The sequence below is a fragment of the Phocoena sinus genome, chromosome 5 (genome assembly GCF_008692025.1).
Source record: "Phocoena sinus isolate mPhoSin1 chromosome 5, mPhoSin1.pri, whole genome shotgun sequence".
Classification (NCBI taxonomy): domain Eukaryota; kingdom Metazoa; phylum Chordata; class Mammalia; order Artiodactyla; family Phocoenidae; genus Phocoena; species Phocoena sinus.
Genome location: NC_045767.1, coordinates 73,786,810 through 73,805,142, shown reverse-complemented (window position 1 = coordinate 73,805,142; position 18,333 = coordinate 73,786,810). Strand labels below are relative to the sequence as shown.

Here is an 18,333-nt window from a genome sequence, read left to right as displayed (position 1 = left end):
CTGCCTACTAAGCTAAGTGGCAGACTCTGGGCTAAGCTCTTGAAATAATTACCTCATTCAACACTCAATAGTCCAAAGAAGCAGGTGCCAATCATGCCCCCATGTTAAAGATGAGGCAATTAAGGTCTAAGAGTCCACAGTTCCTACAGGCTAAGAGCGTTATTTGTTCCAAGAAGTCTGGCTCCAGAGCAATTGAATATAAACCACTAATTACCCTGCATCCAGCTACCTAAAGTCTTAAGATGCCTCACTTCCAAGCACACAGGTCTTGAAGGCCTAGTGTGTGCCAGGTCCTGGACTAGGTGTTGTACCGTGAAGACAAAAAACCAAAAACCAAAACCAGCGCTGGTCCTCAGGAAGTTTACAGCTGGAGAAGTACACCAGGTAAAGGCGCTGCTGGGTATGCTGAGTGGTTGCTGCGTACCCGGGAGGAAGGCCTAATCCACCCTGGAGACTGTGCTGGGGGCAGTCAGGGAAGGCTTCCCGGAGGAGGCAATGCATGAGCCACGTCTGAGGTCCCTGATCCAAACACACTTGACGTATCTGAAATAGTAGGCTTCATACTCACACACGTGTACACAGATATTACGGCTTTACACTACATCCTTCTGATCCATTAGTCCTATTTTCCTAATTTATTTATAAACAGAGCTCCAGGGACCATTGGTAAGGACAGCTGGGTGGGGTTTCCTGAAACTCAGCCCCCAGAAAAGAGCCCCCAGGAAAGGCTGAACCTTTCCTGGGTCGGCCCATTTATTTTATGGGTCAGCCCATTTATTTTATCTTGTTTCTTCTTAGGTTCCAGAAGATTTTGGAGCAAAAGGCAGCCTCACATAAGCATCCAGAGAACAGAGGGAGGCCCACACCTGGGGGCGGCCCGCCCCCTCTGGGCCTCCCTGCCCGGCCAGGCCCCGCACCACACTCCCCGCTCTCCGCCCATCTGAAGAGCCTGGGCCCCAGGTGTGAACCGGATTGTTCTTTCTGCTATTCACGTTTCTTCACCACAAGCTTGTTATGACCCTCACTCCCATATTTTATCCCAGTAGTTGTTTCCATGGAGAACATTTTCTTCTGTTGGAAAACACAAGGCTTGAAATGGAAAAAAATTAAAGCATGTGTTCAATTTTCAATTATTTTCTGGGGGAGTCCTACATGGAAGGGTCCATGTCCTGCATCCACCCACCTGAACATTCTTTCTGTTTTTCTTTCTCAACAGGGGAAAGAAAAATGAGAAGCCTGGGATTTTAGCCTGTTGCAAGCAAGAAGGATCCAGAAAGGGCACAGCAGGAATAGTGCAGGCAGCCTGGGTGATGTGCCTTGCTTCCTGAGAGGTACAGTATTCCGGATACTCTGAAAGCAGGTAGTAGGTGCACAGAAATGTGGGCCTGGCACAGAACTTCTACAAACATGGGGTTGGCCAGCCAGGCTGATAGAGGGTGTACGGGGAGGGGAAGGGCTCTGAGGCCGCACCTTATATAGGAGGCAGAAAACTTCAGCTGTCCAGATCAGAGATGGAAGGCTGGATATTAAGAGTTGTGGGCTAAAGCTGCCTCTTCGGATTACAAAAAAGAAAAGATAAAGGGAGAGAGAAGACTAGAAGGAGGGAGAGGATGAATGGACAGAAGGGGGGAAAGAAAAAGCACAACCAGAATTTCTAAAACCAGCTTCTGTCAGAAATTCTTGCCACCATTTGTTAAGGATTTGCCATTAGGACTAGAACTCTGATGTGGCATCATGGGGTGATTAAAAGCACCTGAGTTTTAGAGGAAAGCAAAACTGATTTTTTTTTAAAAATATATTTATTTATTTATTTATTTTGGCTGTGTTGGGTCTCCGTTGCTGCCCGCAGGCTTTCTCTAGTTGCAGCGAGCGGGGGCTGCTCTTTGCTGGGGTGCATGGGCTTCTCATTGCGGTGGCTTCTCTTGTGGAGTACGGGCTCTAGGCACACGGGCCCCAGTAGTTGTGTCTCGTGGGCTCTAGAGCGCAGGCTCAGTAGTTTTGGCACATGGGTGTAGTTGCTCCGCGGCATGTGGTATCTTCCTGGATCAGGGCTCGAACCCGTGTCCCCTGCATTGGCAGATGGATTGTTAACCACTGCGCCACCAGGGAAGCCCCAGAACTGATTTTAAGTCCTGACGCTGCTGCTTGTCAGCTGAATGAGCTAGGATAGACCTCGTTTCCTCGAGAGTAAAAAGAGGTGTGATAGTACCTGGTGGACAGGCTGTGTGCCCCACAGCGTGGGCTGTTCCAAGAGGACGCAGGTGGGCCTTTCCTCCCCTTGCGGGATTAGGAAGCCTGATGGCCTGGCCCGATGCTCCCTACTCCTCCCCGGGGAGAGGGGTCTCCTAGGAAGGCGTTTCTACCTCTGCCGGAGGGTCAGAAGGGGGCCTGAGGTGAGAAGGGCAGTGGCCCTGACGGCACCCGAAAAGGTAAGACTGTGCTGAGGGCGTGTGAGTGAAAACAGAGCTGTGGGAGGTGGGCGGCTATTAGGCTCCAGCCCTGCCCGGGCGTTTGCTGAAAACCACTGGACCACTAGGTTCTCCCAAGCGAATTAGTTTTCTTCTCTTATCCCTGTTTATAGCCGCGTGATATGCTGGCAGTCACCTCTCCATTCATTTATAGCCTCTATTCCAGCCGTGGCATTCAGGCCGAAGCCCCTGTCTTCCGTTTCAAGGTTGATGGCGCATCTGTTCTCTCTTCAGTAGCTGTCCCCTTCTCTTGGGCTACGCTGACGTGTGCTAAACACACTCTTTTGAGCAGGCGTTCAGCTCATATTCAGGTCTCAGAAGTGAGGCCAGTTTGCTGGGGGCCCGTGTGCACAGTCGGGTGTGTGCGTGCGTACACATGTGTGTGTGCCTCTGTGTCCTTCTCCAGCGTGGCCCCTCCTGTCAGCCCCTCCACTCTCTTCGCAGCCTCTCTTTTAATAAATTCATCCCAGTCCTTTGAAACATTTTATCTTTAAACCCACAAGAATGTTAAGATTCTATCTGGGCTTCAGGAATTACCTATTTTAAAAGTCACTTCCAATTGCACGACCATTAATGTAGAAACATTAACCTTTCTGAATCTTTCCAGTTGTTCAGCAAGCAAACCTAAATGTGTCCTTTTCCTGCTTTGTTTAGTAAGTTAACTAATCATTCTGGCATCGTCCTCACCCCACAGAATCTTTCACACTATATCGGTTTCTGAAAGCTTTTAAAATGGCTTGTGATCAGAAAAAATTAAAAAAACAAAAAAACCCACAAGTGACATTTTCCGAGATGGGCTTTAAAGATTATTCTCCAGGAATGGAGTTAAAAGAGAAAAGTTACATGTAAGTAATTGCCTAGGAATGTGCCTTAATACAGAGATTTCTTAATGTGATGACACAGTCTAAACGTTCTGTTTGCAATTTCTTGAAACAACTTGCGGTACTTTTGTGCTGTGGAATGAGATACTTCTCTCCAATTAAGAGATTCTAGTGCTCAAAGAGAAAAAGAATATAACGCCTATTTGGGGGATATCTCCAAAAGAAAGGAAAAGAAAAACTAAACCTTATTAAAACTTGGAAAATCTAGTGGGCTTAAATGAAATGGTTGAGTACAGTTTACCTAGATAAGAATATTGCAGTACAATGAAACTATTTTAGTCTTGGCTATATGAAATACAGTTGTAACAATCTAACTTCTTAGAACCCTTGGGTATTTCACAGGGATCTAGTATTTCATTTCACCTATTCAGGTATGCTGAATTTTTTTCATAACATTTATTAATGTAGCATATAAATAGGCATATTTTAATGTTGAGGCAGAGATTCCTTTTAAAAATGACGTTTTCTTATTATAAAAAGATACACAGAAATTTACAGAGAAAATAAAAATCACCCATAATCAGACCATTAGGAAGAACTATTATTAACATTTTGGTATATCCCTTCGAGTCATTTTTCTGTGTGTGTGCATAAATGATGTAATTTTTCAAAATTGGGGCATGATGATGTGTATACAGTTTTGTATCCTGCTTTGTCGTCTTTGTTGTTTATAGTTAACATATGCTGGGAAGGTTTTTCCGTTTCATCATTCGTTCTTCTATACCATCATTAGTGCTGCCTACGTAGTTTTCCGTTGTGTGAATGTACCATGATTTTTGAAAAAAATCAGTTCCCTGCTATGCACCGCTTGGCTTCTTTCCTGGTTTTTTGTTTGCTTCTTTGCCATTACAAACAATGGTTTTGATAGGTCTTTGTGCATCTCCGTGATCAGTTCTCTAAAATAAAGGGTATGAACATTTGTAAAGCTGTTTATCCACAGGCAGAATTACCCTCCAGAAGAGCTGCACCAATTAACACTCACTCCAGGAGTGGATAAGGAGAGTGGGGAAGTCAAACGTGCAGACTGGGCTCGAACCTGGGCTCTGCCTCCCTCCCATCATGCGATCTTGGGCAAATGATAGAAATTTTCTGTGCCTCAGACTTCTCATCTGAAAAATGGGGGAAACACATACATTTATGTCATGTGGCTATTTTGAGGATTAAATGAGAGAAAGTGCTTGGGCCTGGGATGATGGTTCTTCCACTCATCGATTCAATTCACTTAACAAATCCTTAGTGAGTGCCCACCACGTGGCAGGCTCTGTTCTCGGCACTCGGGGTACATCGGTGAGCAAAACAGACCAAGATCGTGGCCTGAGTGGGAGCTCACATCCTAGTGGCAGGGAGGAGGAGACAGATAATAAATAATAGAGCTGAAAGAGAAATAAGTGTACGGTACTTTAGAAGATAATGAGCGTGCTATGGAAAAAGACAAGGCAGGGCAGCGGAAGGATTTTCAGGAATTTGGGGGCTCAGGTTGGAATTTTAAGAAGGGTAATCAGAAGAGGCGCCAGTGAGAAAGTGACAGTTGAGCAAAGAGAGAGCAGACAAGCAGATAACGGGAGAAAGGCTCAGAGCAGGAGTGTGGTGGAGCCTCGGAGGCTGGCAAGGGGCAGTGTTGGTGGGGACAGAGGCGCAAGAGGGGAGGTGACAGAAGAGAGGTGTGGGGCAGATCACGTGGAGCCACACAGGGCCTCTTCCCCTGCATGGAGTGGGGAGCTACTGCGGGCTTCTGAGCAGGGTAGCAGCCTGAGGTGGCTTCCGTGTTGTAAGAATCACTGGCTGCTGTGTTGGAACAGACTGTATCGGTCAAGGGTAGAAACAGGGAGTCTGTTAAGGGGCCTCCACAGTGACAGAGTATAGTGACTCTGATTATGTGGAAGTAGTGAAGGTGGCCCAACGTGGGCAGGTTCTGGACCTGTTGTGGAGGTAACACCAGCAGGATTTCCCCACGGGTGTGAATTGGTTGTGGGGTGTGAGAAGAATAAGAGTCAGGGATTTATTCCATGGCTTTTGACCTGAGCACCTGGAAGAACGGAGTTGCCTTTCATTGAGATAGAGATCAGGTGTGGGGTTTGGAAAGTGCTAAGTTTGAGGAATCAGTCAGACATCCAAGTGGAGACATGGAGAAGGCAGTTAGAAAGATGAACATTCGGAGTTTGGGAGACAGGGCTAGGGTGAAGATGTAACTTCCGGAGTCATAGGTATAATTTTTAAACTACAAGATTAAGTAAAATCGCCAAGAAAACGCATTTGCCTAGAAAAGAGGAAAAGGTCAATGACTGAACTCTGATGATAACCCACCTTCAAAAGATTGGGGAAAGAGGAAAAAACAGCAAAGGAGAGTGAGAAGAGCCAGCATCAAGGTAGAGAGAAAACTAGAGGGTCTGAAGTCCTGGAATCCAAGTGAAGAGAAAGGCTCAAGGAAGAAGGAGTGATCCAATGGGTCAAAGGCTACAAAGAGGTCAAGTTAGGATGAGGACGGAGAACTGATGGGTTCATATGGATTCTGCAGCCTCGCCAGATGACAGCAGATTTGATGGAGTGGGCAGAACAAAAAGCCTGATGAGAGTAGGTTAAGAATCTTGAGTAGGCAAGAGTGAATGGGCTCTAGTACGAAGTGGAAGAATTGGCTTTAGACGGGAACGTAGGAAATGCCCCTATATCAAGATGTGGCTTCAGATGCCGTCAGTGGGCAGATGTGGTAAAAGGAGGCCGTGAACCTTTTCTTCTGATTGCCACATTTTCTCATGTACTTATTGAGTGTCTACTGCATGTCCAGCACTTGGCTGCCCATCGGATCATTTTGTCAGGTTCCCCACAGCTTTGACATGCCTTCACCTCTCTGGAATAACTCAGGAATGTTTAGAGGACTTATTAAGTTTCAAGGGACAGGGGTAGTGGTACCCAAAGAAGCCTGGAGGGATGGGCACGTTTCCAAATGCCTCCCTGAATACCTGGGCTTTTCCTGGGGTCAAGAATTTGAAGCAGTTACCCTATCATCCATTACTAAACACTGATAGAAGCTTGTGCTAAAAATAGCTGTGCTAAAAATAAAAAGTCCCAGCACTTATCTGAATTTTGTCAACTAAACTGTCGACGTCAGCATCTACATATTTGGAAACATCTGTACAAACGCTTGGATCTTTGGAAACATCAGAAACCTTGGCATCATTTGGCATTTTTAAAGCTTTATACTCCTGATCTAGATATTCTGGTTTCATGTAGACATAGCCAGGCAGTGTGAAGGATCCATTTAAAATCAAGTCTCTGTCCACAAAGGTCTGTTTCCATCCCCATACAGATACTAAGGGAGAGAACACAGTAATCACGGAACTATGAGAAACCAAATGTCATCGCCATTTTACCTTGATACTGTCCATGAAAATAAATATTCTCTTATATTTAGAGCTAAACCCTCTCACAAAATTTTCATTTCGTGCGTTAATTCTCATTCTAAACAGTTAAACTAGTTTGATGTCTTCTGTTACCTCAAGCAATTCCCAACCTTTCCTTCATCTTCTTTTTAATGTTTCATGAAATCTTAAACCTATTAAAATGCTTCCAGTGTGTACTCTTCATGGTTCTTGTCAAACCTCAGGGTTAAGCCAGCTTTGTTTGTAATTGCCTTTGGATTATGTTACTGCAGTTCATATGAGCTGTTGGATAAGATGCATAACTGACTGGAAATTAAATCCAAGGCGCTGCCCAACTTTTAAAAAACCTGTGATTCTTTGCAGCCAGTTAGGTATTAAACTCAGCTTCCTTTACTTATACAAGGTATAATGATAAAGGATAGGCAAATCTTTTATCCATTCTTCTTTATGACTTAAGAGCACTTTGCAAACTGTTGTCCCGTGTTTATACATACTTATTGTGTATAAGGTGCCACTCAATGCAACGAAAAACAAATTTTTGGTAGTTGATTCGGAATCTTTGACGCCTCTTTGTCCCTTTGGTGTAGTAATAACTCAAGGATGTTTAAATGACTTTCTATATATGGTCTGATTCTATGTAAAAGGAAAGAGGCAGCTAGTCACCCTGCCAGCTTTTTACTCCTTCTTCTATGCATCTCTCCAATATATTTTAGATGATGTGAGTTTTGAGAGTTAAAAACCAGTGAGGATGCTCATTGCTATAACTAGAGCATTGAAGCCCGTAAATGTTATTGTTATTTTTTTAAACCACACATTTATAAAAAGAAGAAAATAAATTTTATAATTATTGATGTCTGTATAACTTGTATTAGATAGGGTAGCACCATTACTTGTATTAGGTAGGGTGCCATAACAAACCCCAAATTTCCACAAGACAGCACAACAGAAGCTTGTTTCTTGCTCATGTGACAGTAGGTGTTCTTCCCCACGGTCATTCAGGGATCTGGGCACCTTCCAAGTCAAATAGCCCCAGTTTCCTTAGAGTCCTCTGCACCTGGCTGACAGATGGAAGAGGGGAGCCAAAAAAAGGCACAGCTCATTACTTAAAACCCAACCCAGAAGTGACACAGCACTTCTGTTCACATCCCATTGGTGAGAATTAGCCATATGTCCTGATCTGGATGCAAAGGAGGCTGGGCTATGTAATCCTTCATTGGGCAGCTGTGTCCAAGTAATAACTCTGAGCTAAGGAAGGGTTAGCCAGCCATCTATGCCACACTGTGTAATATAGTTACATTTTAAAAATATATTCTGCAATGCCTCCTACTGTTAACATTTGGAATATAGCTAACAAATTGGATCATACTATATACACTTACTATTTTATGACCTGGATCTTTCTTTGTTAACAATAAATCAAATCACACATCTGTCACATGTATTATAGATGTCCATCACTGGTGTGAACAGAGCATCATTGCAAGTAGCAGCCATGCATTTGTCTGGTGTGTCTATTTGGTAGCCAGTATCACAAAGACAGAGAACACCATGAGAGTTCTATATAGCATAATGGAGAGACTATATAGCATAATGGAGCGAGTTCAGGCTTTGGGGTCAAGCACATCTGGGCTCAAGTCCCAGCGCTTGCATTTGCTAACTTGTAATGATAAGGAAGCCCTTTCCTTAACCTGTAAAATGGGAATAGGAGACTTCTTTTTTTTTTTTTTTTTTTTTTAGGAGACTTCTTTTACTAGGTTTCTGTGAGGGTTAGTGAAATAACTTATGCAAAGAACTCAAATACCAAGATGGGTGATAACCTTATTTTTTTAAACCTTATAAGTGACTTTAAAGATTTTCAAGTTTTTTAAGAAAACTACTATATTGTTGGCATTTTGTGGCCTGGTGACATGCAGAAACATGTAAAGCAAATTACAGACTGCATGTGAGTCACCTGGGGATCTTGATGCTGATTCAGTAGGGCATAGGTTGGGCCCATGAAACTGAATTTTTAGCAGTTCCCCAAGGTGATTCTGATGCATGTTGTCCTTGGGACCAAAACTGAGAAACACGGATATAAAGTCTCTGTCTAGGCAGTCAAAGGGAGACCAGCGGATGGCAAAGAATAGGAAAGCAGAAATCAAGAGAAAGGAATAAATGACCCAGAGTCAGAAGAGAAGTAAGAGATAAGAGGAATATCTAGCACAGTATCTCAAGAGGCATTTTGGGTGAGACAAATTTTCATTGTATTGGATCATCCCAAGCATTGTAGATATTTGGCATCCCTGTTCCCTGCCCACTCAATGTCAGCAGTGTCTCACATTTATTGTGATAATGAAAAATGCCCCACATTTCCCCAAATATCTCATGGGAGCAGAGCCACCCATGATTGAGGACCACTGAACTAGTCCAAAAGCCTCACCTTTTCAGATGAGGAAGTTGAGTTTCAGAGAGGTGAAGTGACTTGCTTATGGTCACACAGCTAATTGGTGGCAAGGCTTGGAATAGAACCAAGTACTCTCTCCTCCAGCTGAGGGTTTATTTCCACCGTGTGGCCATATTACTTTAAAATGCTTTTTGCACAGCAAAGGAAACCATAAACTAGATGAAAAGACAACCCTCAGAATGGGAGAAAATATTTGCAAATGAAACAACTGACAAAGGATTAATCTCCAAGATATACAAACAGCTCACGCAGCTCAATATCAAAAAAACAAACAACCCAATCAGAAAATGGGCAGAAGACCTAAATAGACATTTCTCCAAAGAAGACAAACAGATGGCCAAGAAGCACATGAAAAGCTGCTCAACGTCACTAATTATTAGAGAAATGCAAGTCAAAAGTACAATGAGGTATCACCTCACACCGGTAAGAATGGCCGTCATCAAAAAATCTACAAACAATAAATACTGGAGAGGGTGTGGAGAAAAGGGAACCCTCTTGCACTGTTGGTGGGAATGTAAACTGACACAGCGACTGTGGAGAACAGTACGGAAGTTCCTTAAAAAACTAAAAATAGAGCTACCATATGACCCATGAATCCCTCTATTGGGCATATAAGCAGAGAAAACCATAATTCAAAAAGACACATGCACCCCAATGTTCATTGCAGTACTATTTACAATAGCCAGGACATGGAAGCAACATAAATGTCCATCAACAGAGGAATGGATAAAGAAGATGTAGTACATATATACAATGGAATATTACTCAGCCTTAAAAAGGAACAAAATTGGGTCATTTGTAGACACAAATGAATGGACTAGAGGCTGTCATATAGTGTGAAGTAAGTCAGAAAGAGAAAAATATTGTATATTAATGCAGATATGTGGAATCTGAGTAATGGTACAGATGAACCGGTTTGCAGGGAAGAAATAGAGACACAGATGTAGAGAACAAACGTATGGATACCAAGGGGGGAAAGTGGTGGGTGGGATGAATTGGGAGATTGGGATTGACATATGTACACTGTTGATACTATGTATAAAATAGATAACTAATGAGAACCTACTGTATAGCTCAGAGAACTCTACTCCATGCTTTGTGGTGACCTAAATGGAAGGAAATCCCCAGAAAAGGGGATATATGTATACATATAGCTGATTCACTTTGCTGTACAATAGAAACTAACACAACATTGTACAGCAAGTATACTCCAATAAAAATTAATTTTAAAAAAAGGTTAAAAAATTTACAATTAAAAAACAACAGCAACAAAAATGCTTTTAACTGCAAGTCATAGAAAACCCAATTTTATCTTCCCTCAATAACAGGGAAGTTGATTGGCTCCCTTCACTGGAAGGCCAGAGATAGAACCCACTTTGGATGATCCAAATTCTGAGCAGAGATTCTGAGCAGAGATGTGGCATAACATTTAGTTCCCCAGGCCTTCCCTAGAGTGGGGGTGAAGTTTGCTTATCCCAGGTTGTGTTGAACAGGAGTGAGTAGGTATCTGAACAAAATTAAGTTTCTGTTAGAAGAATGGACTCTCTGGGGCTTCCCTGGTGGCGCAGTAGTTAAGAATCCACCTGCCAATGCAGGGGGCAGGGGTTCAAGCCCTGGTCCAGGAAGATCCCACATGCCGTGGAGCAACTAAGCCCGTGTGCCACAACTACTGAGCCTGTGCTCTACAGTCCGCGAGCCACAACTACTAGAGCCCGCGTGCCACAACTACTGAAATGCCTAGAGCCCGTGCTCCGCAACAAGAAAAGCCACCGCAATGAGTAGTCCGCGCACTGCAACAAAGAGTAGCCCCTGCTCACCGCAACTAGAGAAAGCCCGCGCGCAGCAACGAAGACCCAACGCAACCAAGTATAAAAAATAAAAATAAATTTAAAAAAATAAAGAAGATTGGACTCTCCTGCTGGTTAGACCACCATCAGTGTTAATGATAATAACCTTGGCTCCTTTGCAGCTTATACTCTTAAGTAGCTATCTAGTCTATAACTATGATGCCATGTTTTTTTGGGTTCCCAGTGATTAAAGAATGTGCATTAAAAACAAAATTAGAGAGTAATTTTTTGACACATCAAACAATATATGGTTACATATCTGATACATGTATCATTTCAGATTAGCTTTGGCTGTGTGTGACAAAAGACCCAAATAACAGTAGCTTAAAAGACAGAAATGTATTTCTCTTTTGACACATGTATGCAGCCCATAGTGCGGCAGGCCAGCCTGATAGGGTGGCTCCACAATCATCAAGGATCCAGATGTCTATCTCATTTATCCACCATCCTAAATGGGAGGCTCTGTGCTTCATGGTCCAAGTTGGCTGTTTGGCTCCAATCACTGTGCCACACTTCAACCTGCAGAAAGACAGGAAGGCCTGTAGAAGGGTGTGCTCTCCTTTTAAAGACATTTCCTAGAAGGACAATATTAACTTCCACTCAAATTCCTTTGCCACACCTAGCTGCAACAGAGGCTGGACAATGTGGTCCTTATTCTGGAGAGCTAAAACATTGGGAATTTTATTATTAAGGCAAAAAGGGAAAAGGATACTGGGGATAATTAGGAATTAATGCCACATATACATAAATAAAAAAAACAATGAAATATAAATTCTGAAAATTCCCATGACACTGATAAAATACATTTCAAGAATTACTCAACAATAGTCAACTACAGTAGTTAGAATTCTTGAGCCTCACTGGAAAGTTCATCCAAATAAAAATTAAAAAGTGCCAGCCAAGTAAGGAGGAGCCAGTCTACTCTCGGCTCCTTAAAGGTGCTTCCCTACCCCCTAATACTGGGCAGCTCCCCGCTGGGTGAGAAGAATCAACTAGTCAGAGATAAGAGTCAATGACCCGAACAAATAAAGGGGGTGGTTATCCAATTGTAACCTGGATGTAAGGTGGGGCTCATATTGCTAAATTAAACATTAAGCACATTCGAAGGAAAAAGTCTGAAGACCAGAAATAGTTAAAAAGTAACTCTAGTCATTGATTGTATTTTCAAAGATCAGTAACAGAGTCTGAGTCATATCCCACAGCAACACTTCCTTGTCATTAAGGGATTTTATTTGCTCACATGCTGACACTGCTTCAGAATCTTGATGCTCTCCTCTTTCTTGGAAGCTTCATTCTCTTTTGTCTTTCCTCCCTCCTCTCCTGCCCTATCACCCATACGCACTCTCTCCATGTAGAATCCCAAAGACCCAGAAATCAACAAATCAAGACACGACTCTCCTCAATGTGGGGCAGGGGAGAAGCTGAGGCAACAAAGCTAGACCAGGGCAGGAGAAGGGAACACAGAGCGTGGGGACACTCTCGCTGTATTAATCCTCTGTGTGACCACCACTCTTGAATCATACAGTCATAAGGACAGTCCTCCACCTGGACACACTCGTCTCCTCCCAGAGTGGAATAATTTTCTAGAAAAATATGAATACTAAAATTTATTCAATGTGACAAAGAAGATCTGAAGAGAATACTTTGTTAGTCATGGTTCCTATGTTCAAACAACAGAAAATAATTTTGCTTTGTTAAAAAAAAAATGAAAAAAGGATAGTGCAAGGAAAGTTACCAGCCAATATCTCTTATGAACATACCTACAAATAGCCAAAATAAAATATTAGTTCACTGAATGCAGCAATGAACTTTTTAAAAAAAGGATCCAAAGGTAAATCATGCCATAATTGGAAAGGACACCAGGATACCACTAGGCACTGTTGTTCCTAAACATTCGATGCTATTTCTCATACCATTGCCATGTGCAAACAAACAAACAAACAAAAACAAAAAAAAACCTCTCTAGAATGTCCTTGATTCTCTGCTTATTGGCTCCAGACTTAAAATCCTGGGCACGATGGTCCCACGAGCTGAGCCAAAAACATATTCCCAGGTCCTAGATGCTAGAGGGCAGAGGAAAGTGTATATCTGATTGTTTCAACTCTTACAATGGAATATAGGTCCTGCCTTTAGCCAAGATTCAAACAATAAGGAATTCCCCAAAAGGAAGGTATTTCAGATGCTGGATGGCAAAAAAAAAAAAAAAAAAAAAATCCACCAGAACCAATAAATATTAAAGAAAATTTAAAAATTTCTTCCTCTCCCCAAAAGACAGCATGTTCAAATGGTTTCTATGGGCAACTTTTGCCAAATCATCAATTACAAAATTGTTCCAAATATTTCAATTCTCCCACATTAAGCTATACATTCACTGCAATCCCAATCCAATTTCCTGTTAGATTTTCTGGGGAATTTGAAAAACTGATAATAATATTTATATGGAACAATAAATGTTTGAGAAGAGCCAAGATAACTCTGAGATAGTTGGGAGAATCACTCTTCAGGACATGAAGATGTATTTTAAACCTATAATAGTATTAGACAAAATATCCATGGAAAAAGAAGGAAGCTCCTAAAGAGATCAATGCTTTTGTAGGAACTTGGAATATGATAGGGCGGCTCTGTCTTCCCCTAATTACTCTGAGAAGCCTCCCTGAAGATGAGAGAGGGAAGATTTCAGGAGGCATTTGGAAGTTATGGGGAATTAAAAGTAATGAGGAAACTGGACACATTTTCTACAATTTCCAGTTCAAAAATCACCATGAGGATTTCCCTAAACCTTTATTGCAAATTCTTTCCTTAGTAGATAGATAGATACATAGATAGATATAGATAGATAGATAGATAGATAATTTAAAAGAATAACTCTTTTGACCCACTTCCCATTAAATAGCTAGAGTTTTATGCTGTGCTAGAGACTAAAAAATAATAAATGTATTTAAATAGGCTCTACCACATTGAAAAATGAAAAGTACCCAAGCAAAATGAATAGTGACCAAATGAAAACCTTGGTATAAGTCATAGATACTTCATTGATTTATTATCTCACCAGAAAAACACACTAAGTACTTGGGGGCATTTTTTTTTTATCATTTTAGAGTAAAGAGAATTAACTGCTACAGATACAAGGAAACCAAAGGGAATATGAGTGCCAACTTCTTGAAACACAGAAAAGAAACACAGTATGTAGATCAGAGCTCTGATATTATCAGGAACACATCTAGCGACTGCATGGGAAAACCCTATCAAAGGAAGGATTGTCTTTGACTTTGGAGGCTATTGGGTAAATGATAGTTATTATTTCTCGGAGAGTGGAACCAAGATTACCACACCACAACAAAAGGCATCTCTTAGCTTTGATGTTCACATATTTTACCTTGATAGATACAACAGCAAAAATCTTTCCATTTTCATGTTAGCCCAATCTGATTACAGAGGTCATTCATCCCTTCTTACACCTTATTATTTTGTTTGTGTCTAAATTAATATTTTACTAAATCATGCATTGCAAAAAAAATTAACAAAGTCAATAAAGATGAGTGTATCCAAAATTTTCAAACAAACATTGATATTCTGAAGATAGCTGGGGATATTAAACCTATGTAATCTTATTCCCAAAAGTCCTTAGTTCTTAGCTTCCCACAGCTCCGCCCACCACCCTCCATTAAACCAACAGTATTCATTGGCTCCTGGAAAAGGCAAAACCTAATCTAGTACAGAAGAGACATTCTCAGCTTTTTCCTTCAAATTAGATTTTAAAAAGTTAACACTTGAGGGCTTCCCTGGTGGCGCAGTGGTTGAGAGTCCGCCTGCCGATGCAGGGGACATGGGTTCGTGCCCCGGTCTGGGAGGATCCCGCATGCCGCAGAGCGGCTGGGCCTGTGAGCCATGGCTGCTGAGCCTGCGCGTCCGGAGCCTGTGCTCCGCAACGGGAGAGGCCACAACAGTGAGAGGCCCGCGTACAGCAAAAAAAAAAAAAAAAAAAAAAAGTTAACACTTGGATAATTTTCCAAGGGCTTGACATAACATATCTAAGGGTGGTACTTCTGATAACATTAATAACAATAATGTATTCATTGATACTTATGTCCCATACCCTGTTCCGAGTGCTTTACACATTTAATCTCTACCATAACTTTATTTTTCTCTCCCATTTTAAAGGTGAGGAAACAGAGACCCAGAGGGATGCAGTAACTTGCCCTGGGTCATGCAGCTACGATCTAGTAGAGCTAGGATTAGAGCCCAGGCAATCTGACTACCGAGCTAATGCAGACCCCAATCCAAAATACAAAGACATAGATATGGTGGATAAACATAAAAAGAGCACTTTAAAATGGCCATCCTCAAAAGAAAGAAAGTTCCAAAAACAGAGGGAGCTTGGAGCTAGAACAGTGACCACAGCTTTGCCTGTCACTTCAGCCATGCATTTCATTGACTTCGCACAACCCATCAGGAGCCTTTTTTTCCCCTCTGGCACCAGAACTAACAATGTTCTAGATCAGTCTACTGACCAGCCCTGTCTGCATATTCTTTGTTACCAGTAAAGAAATTGAGTAAGTGCTAAGAAACTTTATAGCAATTTGACATTGCTGCTACATCTAGGTGTGTGACTTGTGGACGTATCTCAGTGAGCATGGTCTAGACCTGTCAGGAGCTGTCAGATTTCCGCCACATGTGAGGGAGCCGAGTATTAGGCATGCTCAGTAGAACCATATGACAATATGTGACATTTTGAGGCTAGGTTGTCAAGGGTAACACAAATGTGTATAAAAATCTGATAAAATGTAAGCATTTACTTACTTTTATAATTCATTATTTTTACAATCATTTTAATTTTTAATCAAGGTTGTTTTATAACTTATTTGTTATTAACTAAATTAGGGAATTAAAATATGTATTTTAAAAAATGTTAACCATTATTGATAAATGATGAAACAAGCTTTTCTGGACTTTTTTTTCAAGAAATGACACTGCTGTTCCAAATCCACTGGTAGTGGACAGCCAAATGATGATGATGGAAATGATTCTGAAGAAATGAACACCATAAGATGTAACCAATGAGGGAAATCTAGTAAACAGTACGAGAGACCTCTCTGTACTATCTGTACAACTTCCTGTGGATCTATAATAATTTCAAATTAAAAATTTGCCTTTTTTTTTTTTTTGGCTGCATTGGGTCTTCATTGTGGTGCGCGGGCTTCTCGTTGTGGTGGCTTCTTTTGTTGCGGAGCACAGGCCCTAGAGTGCACGGGCTTCAATAGTTGTGGCTTGCAGGCTCAGTAGTTGTGGCACATGGGCTTAGTTGCTCCACGGCATGTGGGATCTTCCCAGACCAGGGATTGAACCCTGGTCCCTGATTGTTCCCTGCATTGGCAGATGGATTCTTAACCATTGTGCCACGAGGGAAGCCCCCTAAAATTTTTTTTTTAAAAACAAGCTTGAGACCAGACAAGAGACTAGGAGACTACCCTTTCTGTCTCTCCCTCTCTCCACATATATACAAAGTACACTAATCAACATTGAACAACTTGCTAAAATTTTAACATATGTATATATCCTTGTGAATATCACCCAGACCACAGTAATAGAACATTTCAAGCACTAGAAAAAACCTTCATGTCCCTTCCCAGTCCATAGCCCTTTTCAAAGGGTATTCCAAGAACATTCTGTCCCAACTTCCGTCACCATAAATCACTCTTCTCTATTTTGAACCTCATATAGGTAGACTCATACAGTATGTTCTCTTTATTGTTTGGCTTCTTTCACTCGGCATTTGTCTGCTAGATTTATCCATGTTGCTGAGGATATTAGTAATTCTTTTTGTTGCTAAGTAGCATCTCGTTCTATGAATAAAATATACATTATTTGCCCTTCCTACTATTGATGGATGCTTGAGCTATTTTCAGTTTGAGGCTATCACAAATCAAGCTGCTAAAATCGTTCTCATTTTAAAAAAGAAGAAGGAAAAGGAAATGAACACCAAAGAAATAAGGTTTATTTCAGCTTTGGGGGCGTATATTGGTCAGGGAAGCAAAGCCACTGTAGGTGTTATGGAATAGGGGATTTATTACAGGATTTAGATCTTAATGATTGGGGAGAGAGTCTAAAAGGTGGAGTTAGTGGATCAGAGAAAAAGCCACAAGCAGTTGCTCTGTGCCCTGGTGTAAGTAGACAAGTCTGTAATTCTTGAGAAGCTAAACATGGCCAGCTATTGCAATGGGATCATAAAGAAGGAGCTTGTGGACAGGTCTGTGGGAAGCTGCTGTCTTTATGTAGCTATCCCTGCTGTGAGTCCACCACCGAGCATTTGCGGTGGGTCTGGGGGCTACTGCCAGCTAGCAGGACTAGCTCTCAAAGAGCTAGAGGCATACAAATGAACTTACTTACAAAACAGTAATAGATTCACAGACACAGAAAACAAACTTAGGTTACCAAAGAGGATAGTGGGGATAAATTAGGAGTTTGGGATTAAACAGATACACACTGCTATATGTAAAATAGGTAAAAAACAAGGACCTACTATATAGCACAGGGAACCATATTCAATATCTTGTAATAACCTATACTGGAAAAGTATCTGAAAAAGAATGGATAGATAGATAGGTGGATTTAGGTATATATGTGAATCACTTTGCTGTACACTCTAAACTAACATGACATTGTAAATTAACTATACTTCAATTTAAAAAAAAAAAAGCCATAAGCCGAGCAAAGAAGAGCAAGGGCCTGCTGGAATCTGTGGACGACCTCTGAGTCTGTTTGTCACTGTATCTGACTGTGAAGACCAACATGAATGTCCATAGCAGGTTTATTTACAATGGGTGAAAAACTGGAAAAAAACCAAAGATCCACTGGCAGGTAAGTGGATAAACAAATGATGCTATATACATACAATGAAATGCAACTCAGCAACTGAAAGAAATGAACACTAAGAGGTGAGGATACTGGAAGTACTGCCTGCATGGATACTGACATACCATGAATTAAGATAGGAGTAGTGTTGGAGAGAGTATCAAGGAAGCAGGAGGTAAAATAATTTTTAAATGAAGGGGGGAAACCTATGAATCAGTAGAAGATACCAACCGCAAACGGTAGCAGGGTGGTAAAATCTGGGGAGGAGGGAGAAAGAGTGGCAGTGATACTCAGACACATCGGAGAGGTATGGGAGTAAAAACAGCCAGCTCTGGAGAAGGCTGTAGGGCAGTGCCTTGGGGAAGATAACAAAGAAGGAGAAGGAAGTCTTCAAAGAGGATGGGTATAATTTCAATGGTTATATGTATACATATATATATAGTTTTTAATTTCTGGAAGTTCTAT

At 41.6% G+C, this 18,333-nt stretch overlaps 1 long non-coding RNA gene across 1 annotated transcript; it reads left to right on the top strand.

Annotated features, from left to right (window-relative positions):
• Positions 1-804: 804 nt before the first annotated feature.
• Positions 805-17,963, top strand: LOC116754063. The gene is made up of 3 exons (XR_004349936.1): positions 805-960; positions 1,217-1,331; positions 17,714-17,963. It is a non-coding gene; the product is annotated as an uncharacterized LOC116754063 (long non-coding RNA).
• Positions 17,964-18,333: the final 370 nt, after the last annotated feature.